Source organism: Vidua chalybeata, chromosome Z (assembly GCF_026979565.1).
Source record: "Vidua chalybeata isolate OUT-0048 chromosome Z, bVidCha1 merged haplotype, whole genome shotgun sequence".
NCBI classification, from domain to species: domain Eukaryota; kingdom Metazoa; phylum Chordata; class Aves; order Passeriformes; family Viduidae; genus Vidua; species Vidua chalybeata.
The window spans coordinates 55,295,441-55,309,785 of NC_071570.1; positions in this window are offsets into that span (position 1 = coordinate 55,295,441).

Below are 14,345 nucleotides of genomic sequence, written 5' to 3' on the forward strand. Positions count from 1 at the left end.
TGCTATAAAACAGTTGATTTTTGTCAAATGACTAGGCAATTTTTAAAACTTCAAAAACCTTCTTTCCTAAAAAGAGCCTTCCTGCCCTCTAAATTGATCGTAGATTAAATTACCTCTTTATTTCATTACACTTCCAAAATCACACACTTTCATAGGATCTTCATCTCTATTACTAGCTGTTGCATAGTTTGCTCAAAAAATGTATTGATGCATTACATAGGTATGATGAGTTAAAATGCTGATGTTTACGCTTCATATGTGGCAGAAGTGATCACACTACATCCACATATCCATGTCCCTATTTACGTTGTCAGGTCAATCCCAATGTTAGAAAAATCACAAAATAGTTAAGAGGGCACTACTAAGCCTGAAAACCTGCCCACAAAAATGGATGAGCTCTTTTGCTCTAAAAACACTTTCACAGAAAGCAAGCCTGAGAAACAAAGTTAGACATGATGTTTATTGTATTTTTCAAAGGAATTTCAGCACTTGAAAGCAGATGGTTACTATGGGTACTTAGCACTATTTACTGTAATCATAGCCTTTCTTTGAGAGGAAAGTAGCAAAATAATAACTCATTTTGGTAAAGGAAATTTTAGCAAGCAGTCGATTACAGCCTGTGGGAGGAAAATATATCACAAATTTAAATGTTCCTTAAAAAAAAGTACATTTCAGGTAGAAAACAAGCTGAACAGAGCTCTAGAAAATCATTCTGACCTGTAAGATGTGCTCAGATGAGAGGAAAACACAGAAATGACAAAAATATAGAAAATGTCAATGCCAAGTTGGGTGGAAATGTTGATCTGCTGGAGGACAGGAAAGCACCACAGAGCAATCTGGACAGAATGGGCGGAGGCAATTTGGATGAGGATCAACAAAGGCCTTTGGGCCGCAGGTTCTGCCTTTGGGCCTTAACAAGCCCAGGCAGCATTACAGACTGAGACAGAGTGCCTGGAAATTGGCCCAGCATTATGACTGACAGCAACTGAACATGAGCCAGCTGCACCCAGGTGGCCAGGAAGACCAATAGCATTCTGGCTCTATCAGCAATAGTGTGGCCAGCAGGACCAGGGCAGTGACCATACCCCTGTACTGGGCACTGGTGAGGCCATGCCTTGAGTCCTGTGTTCAGTTTTGGACCCTCTCTTCAAAAAAAGACATTGAGATGCTGGAATGTGTCCACAAAAGGGTAGTGAAGGGTTTGGAGCACAAGTCCTGTGAGGAGCAGCTGAGGGAGCTGGGCATATTTATCTTGGAGAAAAGAAGGCTCAGGGGGAACCTTATCACTCTCCACCACTGTCAGAAAGGAGCATTTAGCCAGATGGGGCTTGGTCTCTTCTCCCAAGAAACAAGAGACAGGACAAGAGGAAACTGCCTCAGACTGTGCCAGGGGAAGTTTAGGTTGGGTATTAAAAAAAAATCTTCTCCAAAGGGGTTGTCAAGCATATTAACAGGCTGTCCAGGGAAGTAGTAGTGATACCATCCCTGGAGGTATTTAAAAAACTTAAATATGGTGCACAGGGGTATCATTTAATGTTGGACTTGGTAGTGTTAGACCAATGGTTGGGCTCTATGATCTTGAGGGACTTTTCCAACTTGAACAATTCACTGATTCTAAAAAGCATGATAAAGAAACAAAAACAATTGGGATGACTGCTGTGAGAGAAAAGAGTAGAAGAGATTTGATGCAATTCTCTTTCGCAAAAAGCAATTGCAGAAGAAGAACTTTGCCAAGTTTGAGACAAGATATAGGGTTGAATGGTAGTAGAGGAGATTAGGTGAGTTAATGAAGAAAGCATGCCCAGTGGAAAGCACAGAGAAGAGATGGAATAAATGGTCAAGGTTGCTATGTTTCTGCACTTAGAAATATCTAAGAACAGGAGAAGGAACACCCTTAGGTGTGATGTACTTTTTGCACAGCTTTGGGAAAACAAGGTGGAGTGCACAGCTTCTCTAAGCCCATCAAGCAGTAGATTCCTATTTCTGTCTGCTTCACAACAGCTAGTTTCAGTTAGGCCACTGAGCTGAACACTGGAACCAAAGTTTGGGGACCTTAAGTACTGCTATAATAAATGATTAGGTAGCAATTCTCAATATGGTTTTGTGCTTGCTGCTTTTATACATAAAATAGAGCAAATTTGGCTTTTATTATCAACATCCAACAAAATAATACTGAAAACATTTATTACCATTTGCCACTTAACCAGAATACAGGCTATGTAAAAGTAGCTTAAAAATTTCTCAGAATTTTCTTTGCTTAAAAATTCAATCTAAAAAAGTTCACACCAACTTTTGAAGATCCATGAAACAATCCCTTAAAAGCCCTTAAAAGAACAAATAAAGCACACTTTGACAAAAGTACTGAAATCAGTGCAGTAGAACCAACCAATTCAATTTTGCCCCAGTTATTGCTTTGTTCCTTACCAAGGACCTGGCTTGCTAACACAGCAATAATTTCTAGACTTGGAGTTAAAATTGCCAGATTTCTTTCACTCTTTCTTAAATTAAAAGACAATGAAACACCTAGTAAGGACAATTAAGTTCATCTGCGGTCAGAAGTAGAATGAAGTGCCTTTTAGATGGTCAGCATTCACATGTTTTACAGTGTGCCTCAGTAAACAATTACACAATTACAAAAACATCAAAATACATTTTTAGAGACATGTTGTCATGGAACAGTGTGGGGGGTTTTTCATATCACTATTAAGAAATATTTTATCATATAATTTGCTTGAATATGTTTATTCACAGTTCCTCATTAAACAATATTATTTTCCTGCTCAATAAACTGATTTAAGATACACTGGGTATGCAAAATACAAGCTGAAGTGCTTAAAATGAAAGGAGATGTAGGATATAAACAGATTAGGAGCATTAGTAAAGGTAAGTAAATCAATCAGTCCCCCCTATGAATAAGTCTTTCTAAAATAAATGTGGTTATTCATGTAACAAAAATGCTGTGGGTGTATTAGGCTGAGAAAGCAATCCAAATCATTGAGTTCATTGGAAGAAAGTGAGAATCCCCCTCCTGCCCGCAGCTGTTCATCATATTTAGCCGTCTCTGGTTATTCATATTAGTATTAAATATACTCCTGTCCAATTGAGTTCACTCATGGTATCAGTTTTTGAATCTATTCTTTTCCCCTACGTTAAACAAATCTAATGATTCCTATCCATAGCAAATGTGGAGCTGATGAGCAAATGGATGATAAAAATTCCTGTTACTCCTTTGTGCTCATCTCTTCCACTTAAGATTCTTGTCATGCCTGGGCATTCTAGCTGTCTGATACTGTTCCTTTATTTCCAATTCCAGTGCATTCTCTGCTGAATATTTGTCCATCCAGACATTTGGTTCACTGCCTAGTACCAAGCAAAATCTGCTTGCAATGTAAGAACATGTGGAGAAATTATGTGTTTTTGTCACACCCTATTAAACGGTATTCAAAACACAATGCCCCAGAAAGTAAATTGATTGTAGGTTTTATAACCCTTTTCAGGCTAATGGAAACAATTTAGTACCATGAAGGAAAACATTGCTAGTGCAGCTGTGGGAATCTTAAATTGCTCAGCTCAGCAGTTCTGTTCTGGCTTAAGTAGGATAAAGTAGTTAAAGTTCAGTTAGATTCCATTCCCCTGGATCTTTGACAGATCATTTCAGATTAATGTCTACAAAGTTTTCAACGTGCCTTGTAAAAGACTTTCTGAGGAATTCCTGGTTTGTGCTTTTAACTGTGTGGGGGCAGTGTGAAGGAGCTGTAAGAACTGGGAAGAGAAGGGAAGACAGGGCAGTAATGTCTTAGGGAAGTCTTCAGTCATTTTTAAAAGTGTCTTGAACCATCTTAATCATTTTTTAAAGTGTCTTGAACAATCTTTTTCTTCAGTTTCATTATATTGGCAATATGGGTGGGCAGGGGGGGAGGGGGAGGGAACCACAAACCAAACAAACAAAAACCCAAACAAACAATAAAAACATTACCAGTTTTCTTATAACTTTGATAATGTAGCCAAGATAACACAAGTTAGCAACGAAAAGCTAAGACTGAAAGCCCATTATGAACTCCACTTTAGGAATCAGTAGCAGGTCCTTAAGTTTCTGTGCTTAAAGATCTTTTCTGAAGGACAGAAATTCTATCCAATGTTCATTCATATTTCTATATTTTAAACAGGACTTTATTTTAAAGCTTGATAGGTTAAAAGAAAACTTGGCTGCTGGAGAACTCCACACCTCACTATACAAAACAGATCCACTACCTAGCCACTTATGAGAAGAAATCATTCACATGGGTATTACCTGCACTGTACTACAAGAAAAATATCTGTGAATATTATATGACAAACTGATCACTAAATGAGCCATTAGCTTGTAGGATTTTGGATTGCCTTAGGAAAGGAGGGCGCTATATAGCACAAAGGCTTACAGATGCAAAACACTGATTGGAAAAAAAAAATTTGTTCCAGAAGAAAAGCGGTAATAAAACAAGCCTAGCATGAAAACCTACGCTTTCTAAAAAGTAAGCAATTTATGAGAAGCAGTAGTAAAACTGCTTAATTCTTCTGTGCCTCTGGGGAGAAATCTAAGCCTTTTGAGAAGTGATGGAGAGAAAAATGAAGCCAGTGGTGTGTTTGTCAGTGAGAGAATGCTGTGGAAACAAAGTTAGTAATTTTACCATTCCTGCTTGCCAAGAGCTGACAGGTGTGTAGTTTCTTATTGTTCTGAAAGGCAGCCAGAAACCACAGTTTAATATGCATCTGTGTCTTCATAGTAGGGGAGAAAACAGCTGTCTCTCTTGCCCATGATACAAAATGACAGAAATATTGAGACATACTCTTCTTTACAGTATCTTACCACCATTTTCATGGCTTCGTTTGATCTTTCAACAAAGCACAGAGCTGGAAGGAAAAAAAAATGCTGCAGCCCAGATCAGATCAGACATGATGTGGCAATCTCTTCTCCCACAAACTGTTATTATTTCACAGAGCCTCATCACCTCAACAAGATTTTTTTACATGAACAAGGGTTGACAGATTAGAGTAATATTTTTAGCACAGCAGATCCAGACCTTCTACAAAAAAAGTCCATTAAACTTATAAGTAAACAAAACCAGGGAAATACCAGGTTATTTCAGATAAACATGAGTTAATATTTTCCAACCATTCTTAAAGAATGACTCCCATAAGTCCTTCAGTTTTAAAATTGCTGAGAGATGTCTGTGATTGATAAAGCTTTTGAACACAAAAGGTTTCCTTACACAAGAATTATGTGTGTTTTTCTGTAATATGTGGCAAAGCAATCTTTTAAATCCAAATTCCCTCAGGAAGGTAAAAAATATGAACATGTTACACATACACACAAACACACATACACACACACACACACACACACTGTACCAGATACAATAATTTGCAAGAAATACTAGGCTATATGGATCAAATTTCCTTTCTGTGTAGAAGTGCACTACAGTGTTAAAAGCTCACGATAACTGGCTATTGCCAATTGAATATGCATAAAATGTCTGCATTGTGTCCAGACTTGTATGATTTGATAATCTGACAGATGTAATTTAAGCAATAAGACTTGAAAGTTCTATATTTACCAGAATGGGAGAAAAGTGATTAGTAAACTCTTCAACTATTTGGAAATTTTGAAACACTCAGAAAAATTTTAATACTTTAGAAAAATTCTTGGTTTAGCCAGCAAGCTTCTAAAAGCTCAGCAAAACTTGCTATAAGAGAAGGATCCTCTAGGTCTATGTGGTACACAGATACATACACTTCTTATGTCAACATGTTAAAAGTGTCAAGCAATAAAACTCAATTACCAAAAAGCAAGAAAGTCAGAGATTAGCACAAAATAATTCTTAGACCAGAGGTGTTATATCTTCACTTCATTGACATCAGCCTCTGACACATAAGGAAGGAAGTGATTTCATTATCAGAAACTATTTTTGCACTGAATTTTAATACAACCAGGAAGCAAAAATTTGGTAATTTATTTTGCTGGATAAAGATGAACATCACTGAATTAAGATCTAAAGAAAGTCACACTGAAAACTCTTCCACCCAGTCCCCTCTAATAGTTATTCACTACATTTTTGATAACCCAATGTAAACCCAAGCCTTTAAGTCCTTTTCCAAGAAAAATGGGTACAAGATACCAGCATGCATGATCCTCCCTTTCACCATGCTAGAGTCTGTGGAAGCTGCATGAGAACATCTCAACAAACAGAACAAAAACATATTCAGAATTATTGTCTCCTGCTGAAATTTCTTCTCAAAAAGAGACGCTCTGATCCACTTTAAATTCCCCAGGCTTGGGATGTAGGTCAGACTAGTAAGTAATAGATTGAATGCAAGAATTACCCTTCCAAATCTATATAAAACAAATATAAAAGAAAAATAAAATATTTAGATCCAGTGCCTCAAATAATTTGTGTAAAACTCATATTATCCAATTATTTTTTTGAAATCAAGTGAGTGCATTTAAAAAAAAAAAAATGGGAGAAACTGCTTCTTCCACAGTTTTCATTTCTGTGCTTCTCTGCACATAACAGCACAACAGTTCTAGCAGACTTGACATGAATTGTGCCTGACATGGTTGAAGTCAGATGTGCCCTGGTGTGGTTTTGGGATGTGGACAAGACCTAAAGCTGCAACATGATGTCAGACATCTTTCTATAAATGCACTTTCAAGTCTAGAAAAGAAACACAAGAAATGAAAGAACATGTATGGTCCTGATTTGGTTAAGCAAGTCAGCTTACTGAGTGACTGAAGCTATACTGTCTGATCCTGAATGCATCACATGCATCACCTATCCCTCACTATATCATCAGCAACATGCCAAGCATTTTTCAAGTTTAGAAAAAAACAGGCTGGTTGCATCAGTGTCTCCCTTTCAATCAGAATTTTAAATACACTGCTTCCTAATATGAAACCCCAGAAGTATAGAGCTGGACATCTGCATCCACATGCACAAGAATATGTGAACATACCCATGAACTCGTCCTCAAAACACCTCTACCCATATGACCACTGAAGGTTAGTTTCTCAATTTTTCACAGCAGACTCAGCAAACAAAGCCTCAGACAGCATGAGAAATGTATGGTTTCATTGCCAAACTCTAATCCAAAATCAGCTTTAAGGATTAAGGTGCTTTTTTTAAAAATAATTTTTAGCAAGGTAAGCCACTTGTAGTAGTGTTCTGCCACAAAGGAACAGAAATGACTGACATATCAATGTTTCAAAGCTTGGCTTGCAAACTAAAAGAACGGTTGAATAAGAATGCATAACGGGGAGGGGAGGGGAGGGGAGGGGAGGGGAGGGGAGGGGAGGGGAGGGGAGGGGAGGGGAGGGGAGGTGAGGGGAGGAACCCACATCCACTGTCTTCCCTTTTTCCATTAGGCAGAAAACTTTATCACCAAATATCAAGATCGTAAGGCATTACTTTCCCTTCATGAACTTACTGTTTGTTGCCTTTGACTGATGACCATATTTTCTCTCAAGTGTTTTTCAGCAGCTCCCATAATAATCTTCTTCAGCACTGAAGTGAGAGTGACAAGCCTAGAATTACAAAAGTCATCTTTCTAGCCATTCTTGAAAATTGCTACCTCCCACTCAACAGGAATAGGACCACCTCAGATTCCAAAAATTGATTACAGAGAGAGGTTTTGCAATGACAATGTCTGATTCTTTCGGTACCCTGGGAAGAATTCAATTTGGCCCCATAGTACAACTGGCTGCAGCAGAAAATTCTACATAAACAGCTGGGAGTCTATCCCTCTCCCAGTTGTGGTGCTCAGACCCACAGCTCCTGTGGTTCTGTGGTTCCAGGTCCCACTGTTAACAATAAAGGATAGAGACAAAGGTGGCATGAAATATATTGGTTTTATCTTCATTCGCCCATCTTTATGAGGTGAAAACCAACATTATTAGGTAATGGACCAAACTTTTATTTAGCCCTCCTTTTACTAAGAACATACCTTAAAAAGCCATTTTTAAAAGTTTTTTTTACTGACTTCAATTCCAGCTGAGCTTTCATGATACAAATTTTCTCCCTAGCGACAAATGGCACCTCTGTAATCCTCCTGTGTAGCCTGACCATGCTTCTAAAGTACATACAATTTCTTTTTCACCTAAATATTCAGAATCAGTATGCAGAGTTCAGTGTTCAGTTGCCTATTTAACCTACCTAGCCTTCTTCTGCACATCCTTGATTTCCAAAACATGGGAATTCTCTTCTCCTGGGCTCTTATAAAAGGTGGCTCTTAAAAAGTCCCCAGTATTTATGGACTCAGAAGCCTTTGAAAGCAGATACCCCACTAACTAGTTCCTTGATCAGCCAAAAGCTTGCTCTAGTAGCATCTCTGCTGACAGTTTTTTTCATAGCACCAACTATCTTAAACTTAACAGCTTAAGTTTTGGTGGCAAAAAACTTGATCTTCCCTCAACCCATCAGATTTCTCCAGTTAGAAACAACAGACCTCGGAGTGCACTACCCCTATTCAGTTCCCTTAGCACCTTTATCAAAAGTCAACTTCTATATGGACTTCTTCTGGACATGAACAGGAGGTCTGGGCCCATGCAAACTTTCTGAAGGACAGCAAGGACAAGTTTAATATCCTGTGCTTTGCCCAGGGCAGCCCCTGGTCTAAGTACAAACAGGTGGATGAAGGGTTTGAGATCAGAGAAGGGAAAGAAATTTGGGATACCAGTGAATTAAAAATTAGACATGTGTGCTCATAGCCCAGAAAACGAAACATGTCCCAGGCTGCATTCAAAGCAGCGTGGGCAGCAGAGTGAGGGAAGGGATTCTGCCCCTCTGTTTTGCTCTGGTGAGACCCCACCTGGAGTATTGGGTCCAATCCTGGATGTCCAGTTCTGGCATCCTTAGCACAGGAAAGACACAGACCTGTTGGAGTGAGTCCAGAGCAGAGCCAGGGTTATGATTATAATGAGGAGGCAATGGAGAGAATTGGAGTTGTTCAGGATAGAGAAGAGAAGGTTCCTGGAAGACCTAATTGTGACCTTTAAGTACTTAAAAGGTGCTCATAAGAAGAAGGGAGAGGGAATTTAACTAAAGTCTGTAGTGGCAGAACAAGGACAACTGACTTAGAGTGAGGGTTTAAGTCCTTATAGACTAGGAAATCAGTGCCAACATCCTGGCTGGCTGATCTATAGTAAACTCCCACAACAATATCTGCTTTATTTCTTTTTTCTTTAATGCAAACACTGTGCAGTCCAACCTCTCTGCCCTGCCTGCCCTGCTTATCTCTCCTGAAGGGTCTATAACTGCCCACCCCAGGACTCTTCCCATCAAGTCTCACTTAAGCCAGTGTTGTAGGCCTGGGACTGAGCCAAAACTTCCAGTTCCTCTTGTTTATTCCTCATGCTGTGGGCAAGCACTTTAAACTCCCTCCACTGGATTTGGTGCATCTTGGAGCAGAGATAAAGCTCTCACCTGCACACTGTCGCTCATTGTACTGTCCCAGGGCTTGTTACTGGTAACCTTGTCCAGACTCATGCTTCTGCAGGGTCACTTTCGCAAGCAATGTCTGTGGCTTCTGCAGGGAAGGCAGCCAGCACCTTTGGCAGTGGAGGGCTGCTACACTTGAGTGCAGCACTTCAAGCAACAGACTACAGCATGGGTCAGTTGACACCTTGGTCCTTGGAAAGAAAAGCCATAAAGAGGAGACAGGTCAGTCCCTTTGCCAACTGCCACCTTGCACAAACTGCAATGATGATGCCAAATAAATGTCTGAACTTATTTTCTTTGGGGCTTCTGTTTGTCCCTACTGCACAAATATCATCTTGAGAGCTCCAAGATGGAGAAGTCATGGGAAGGTTTCCTTCTTGTTTCCCTCTACTCCCCTGGTGCTGCAATGGCATAGGAGGGAAGAGTCTCAGGGCTCAGCAGGGTGTGCAGAGCAGAAAAAGGGGCAAGTACCTGATGTGGAGCAGGGCTTTGTCCACCTTCCTGATATGCCATCTGAGTAAGGATGAAAAGAAATGTGGGCATTTTAGTATATTATGTCCCTGAGGGTTTTTTTGTCTTCCTCCACAGCATAGACAATGCCTCTTACCAGGGCTCATCTGGGCCATTTTTTGAGTACTTCACTTGGCAAGAAAAACAATCCTCTGGATCCACAGTTAGGAGTATTATTGAATAAGAGAGTAAAGTATATGGATTACATATAAGACTTTGCATTTTTTGCATGCATATCACATTCATGTGTATGTATCATCTTCCCAGCAAGTCATGCATGCTTTATCCATTTCACATTATCTAGTGCATGTCTTATCCTTAACAATGAGAACTGAGTCTTTTGTTCCTATCTTTACTGCCTCTATTTGTCTTTTTTATTAAATAAATTACAGTTTTCTTTAAAAAAAACCCAAATATATTTCTGTAAAAGCAACTGAAAAACCCTTTAAAAGGGCCTATATAAAGTGGGAGTCTCCCACAGGCATATTTGTTTTTACAAAGTACTTTGCACTCAGAAAGATGATGACTATTCCATGTTCTTGGTGTGTTATGTAAGGAAACATAAGTAATTTCCTCCGTTATTTATAAAATTATAGAATGACCTGTGAATACGTATGCATACAATGAAGTAAATTCAGAATTCAGTATTCAGCAACTTCTGCCATCTGGTTCATTTTTATTTGCACCTTTCCTGAGCTGCTGCTGAGCACATCACCATTCCAAAGAGGGTTTTTGTTTAAAGTGCTGACTTGAAACATTTCCAATTTTATGCCGGACAGGAAAAATATAAATACAGTCCATTCCCTCATCTTTCTATAGCATCCTCAGACTTCCATTTGTGACTGTTATTAATGTTTCTAATACAGGGCATAACTGTTAGCTGACAAATAAATGTCTGAACTGAAGTCAGATGATTTTATATGACAGAAAAGGAGGAACCTACCCAGAGTAGTCAGACACTTCACTCAGATGGCCATTGAAGGCATTTTTTACACTCCAATCTCAGGGAAAAGGTTTATGAAAAATGGATCAGTTTTGCATCAGTGAAGGCAGTTCAGTGACTTGAGTTAGATAATAACTGACTTGCTCCATTTCAAAGTGTAAACACTCATCTTACAATTAAGGATCAGATAAAAACAGCTGGCAGCAAAATTATAGGTACTGGAAAACAGGAACTACAATGAGTCATTGCCACAGGGACTTTAGCTTCCATGTCAATGGAATTTGGTATTTGCAGAGGGAGTAAATGGTGCTGAGGACCTCTTATGTACCGTGAATCTTCATACTAAGAGCTTCTAAATATGAATTAAGACTGTCAAGGAAAGCAGAATAGATAAGAATATGCCATTGGCCATTGGAAATTTTTACATTTGTGTCAGCCTAATTGGCAATTAGTGATGTGTCTCTTCCCTTCCAGTGCTACAGAGGATAAGTCAATGGCAAGACAATGACAGAGCATTTATCATTATTATTTCTGCTCATCTTGCATTCTATGGCACAAAGACAAATATAACTTCAGATACCTAAATCTGTATTTCACCTCTATACCTTTCCTGATCAGAAACCATGTCAATCCTAGCCACCAATACACAGAAACTGGTTAGCTTTCCACTCCCCTTTGCCTTTTTCAGGAAAAAAATACAGCCAGATTGTACTGTGGTCTTGCACTGAGGGAGCTGCAGCGGCAGTGGACACCAGTCTGGAGCCCATGGTAGATGACCATGATTTCACTTCCAGACCCACAGCAGAAAATGAACAATCTCAGCCCAAGATATTTCAGCACCTGATGACTGAACAGAAAATCATTAACTGAAGATGATTTGGGAGTAAGAGCTTAGAAGGAAGTTAGAAGGGTAGGCATCAAATATATTATAGTTGCCTTTCCTGCATACTGGGAGGAAAATCTCACTGAGTAAAAATGAGAATAACTATAATGTCGTATAACCAACAACAGATTGCTGAATTAGCATTTTTTACTTCTTTTCCCTCCTCCTAAAGGAGAAAGAGCTATGAAGAAAGTGTATGTAAGGGCAATCACTGTCAGCACGAAAGACCTCTTTACATTTAGTGTAATGGGGAATTTATAACACTTTCTGTCTGGGCCACTGCTGTAATGCTAGTGGCAATATCACAGTTATAAACACTAAGCAGCTGATATCTATTTAGCTATAAATTCATGTTTTTTCCAAGTCTGTAATCCCAGTTTTAAGTATGTTTGCTAGTGGCAACCAGTTAAATATTTGCTAGGATAATTCACTAGTTATCTGTTACATGTTTCCATTACTTTTACACACGCATATTCTGTGATTCTGAGATTAATCAGAAAATGGTAGCAAAGGTGATCAATGCAACAGAAACCCCAGATAAGGAAACACATTCCAAAACTACAACTGCATTGGTCATAAACCCATACATTTCTAAGGTCCCTCTCCCACAAATCTATTGTTAGCCTTGTATCCAACAGTAGTATTAGTTTCAGTCTAATCTTGGATATTAACCTAGCATCACTTAAATGTTAATTTTCTCATTTGTTTGAGGTCTTTCATACATTGGCTGTCATGATCGGGATTAAAATATGATTTACAGTAAGAGTTTTTTTTAAATAAATAAATAAAATTTGTATTTCACTCGCTTGGCAAGTGAGGTACATAGCTCTGTTTCTGGGTATGATAAAGGCCCTGTAAGCAGTGCAGGTCAATATGGAAATACCAGTGTGTTTTCAATGTCCTTTACTTTGATCGGGTTCCCACTGACTCACTTTATGTACACCCTTCACAGGCAGTGAGTTCACAGTGATAAAGGACTAAACAGCTTTCTGGAGGTCATTTAGAGCACCTCCCTAATCAAGAAGCAATGACACATTTTGTGTTCAAGCTCAGCCTGATTGTGCAGTGCAGAAACACCACAGGCTGTGTGAGGCAGAAACACTGAATGCCTGTCTATCAACAGACGGGACTCTGGGACATAGGGAGCAAGTACAGAACTTGCATCATTGTTCTATAACCTTGATAATCTCTGTAACCAATGCACAATATGACAGTTAGATACAACAGGTGAATGAGAAAACACGAGTTGATTTCAGCTGGACTGCCAAAAATATAAGACCAGTACAGAAAAACACAAGCAATCTCTAAACTGTAAGGAATGACTTCTGCTTTCAACGTCTTTGGGTGCTGACTGCAAAGTTAAACCTGGATGAATGGTCAGAGTCATATGTAAAAATAGCTCAGCAAGAAAGGAGCTAAGATACTCAAAAACTTCCATCATACAAACAAGATATATTTACACCATGCATAATTTAGCTCTATTCTACCTAGAAATACATGTAAACATGTACACATGCATCCACCCACACATCTGTATCATTGTGCTGGAACTTTATCTTCTGATGTTGCACAAAGGAGAAAATGAAACATCTTCTTAATCCAGAATTGGGGTCCCAGCTGATCTGCAGACTGCCTACGTTCCCATTTACCAGAAGCTTCCTACAATGCTGATATTAGACATAACGTGTACCAAAGCCTCTCCCTAATCCTTGATTTTGTAAGATGTGTTCAATGGAAGCCAAAACAAGGAAAAATGTTACTGACTGAATTACAGCTCTGCAGCCAGCTAACTGAATTCAAACACAAATTCAGATCAACTTAAGTCACTACTTCCCCTTCACATTCCTATTGTCCTCATTAGGGATTGCAAAATCTTTATAGTATCCTTTAAGTAATTCACTTTCATGCATAAAGATCAAATATCTGCTTTGAGTTGCAATTACCCAGATTATAAATTTAAAGAGCAAAGTAAAAGTGAGAGTGAATACTAAACAATTTCTAAATCAACTTTCATCAAACTAAGAAAAAAGATGGCTTCCCACTCATGCATAATCAGGGTAATTTGTCAGCATATCATATTAAAGAACATAAAGTCAGAAGTAACAGTACAACTAAATATCTTATTAAAAAGAAAAATTTTCTTTACAATTCAGGTGAGGAATCTCTGTATCATGACTTTTTGTACTACCCGTCAACAGACTTCCAGATAATTTTGACACTGAAAATGGCATACAGTGTATAGCCTATTCACATAACTGTTTTCTGCTGAAGGTATATTGTGCTTACATCTTGGACTAACAACCACTCTCAGTAAGTTTACTAGTGACTTTCAAGTGCTGTTTTATATCTAAAGTTTAGAATGCTTACCAGCACCTCAGAACAAAGCTGTTCCTTCCACTATTCCATTTTGCATGCCTTCTCAAAAAGGTATGTATAACCTTCATATAAATTCCATAAAATAGCAGTAAGATTTGTTTCTTGTTTGATTTGATATTTTTGTTTGATTTCATAAAATTTTGTTAACCAATTTCTTCAAAAA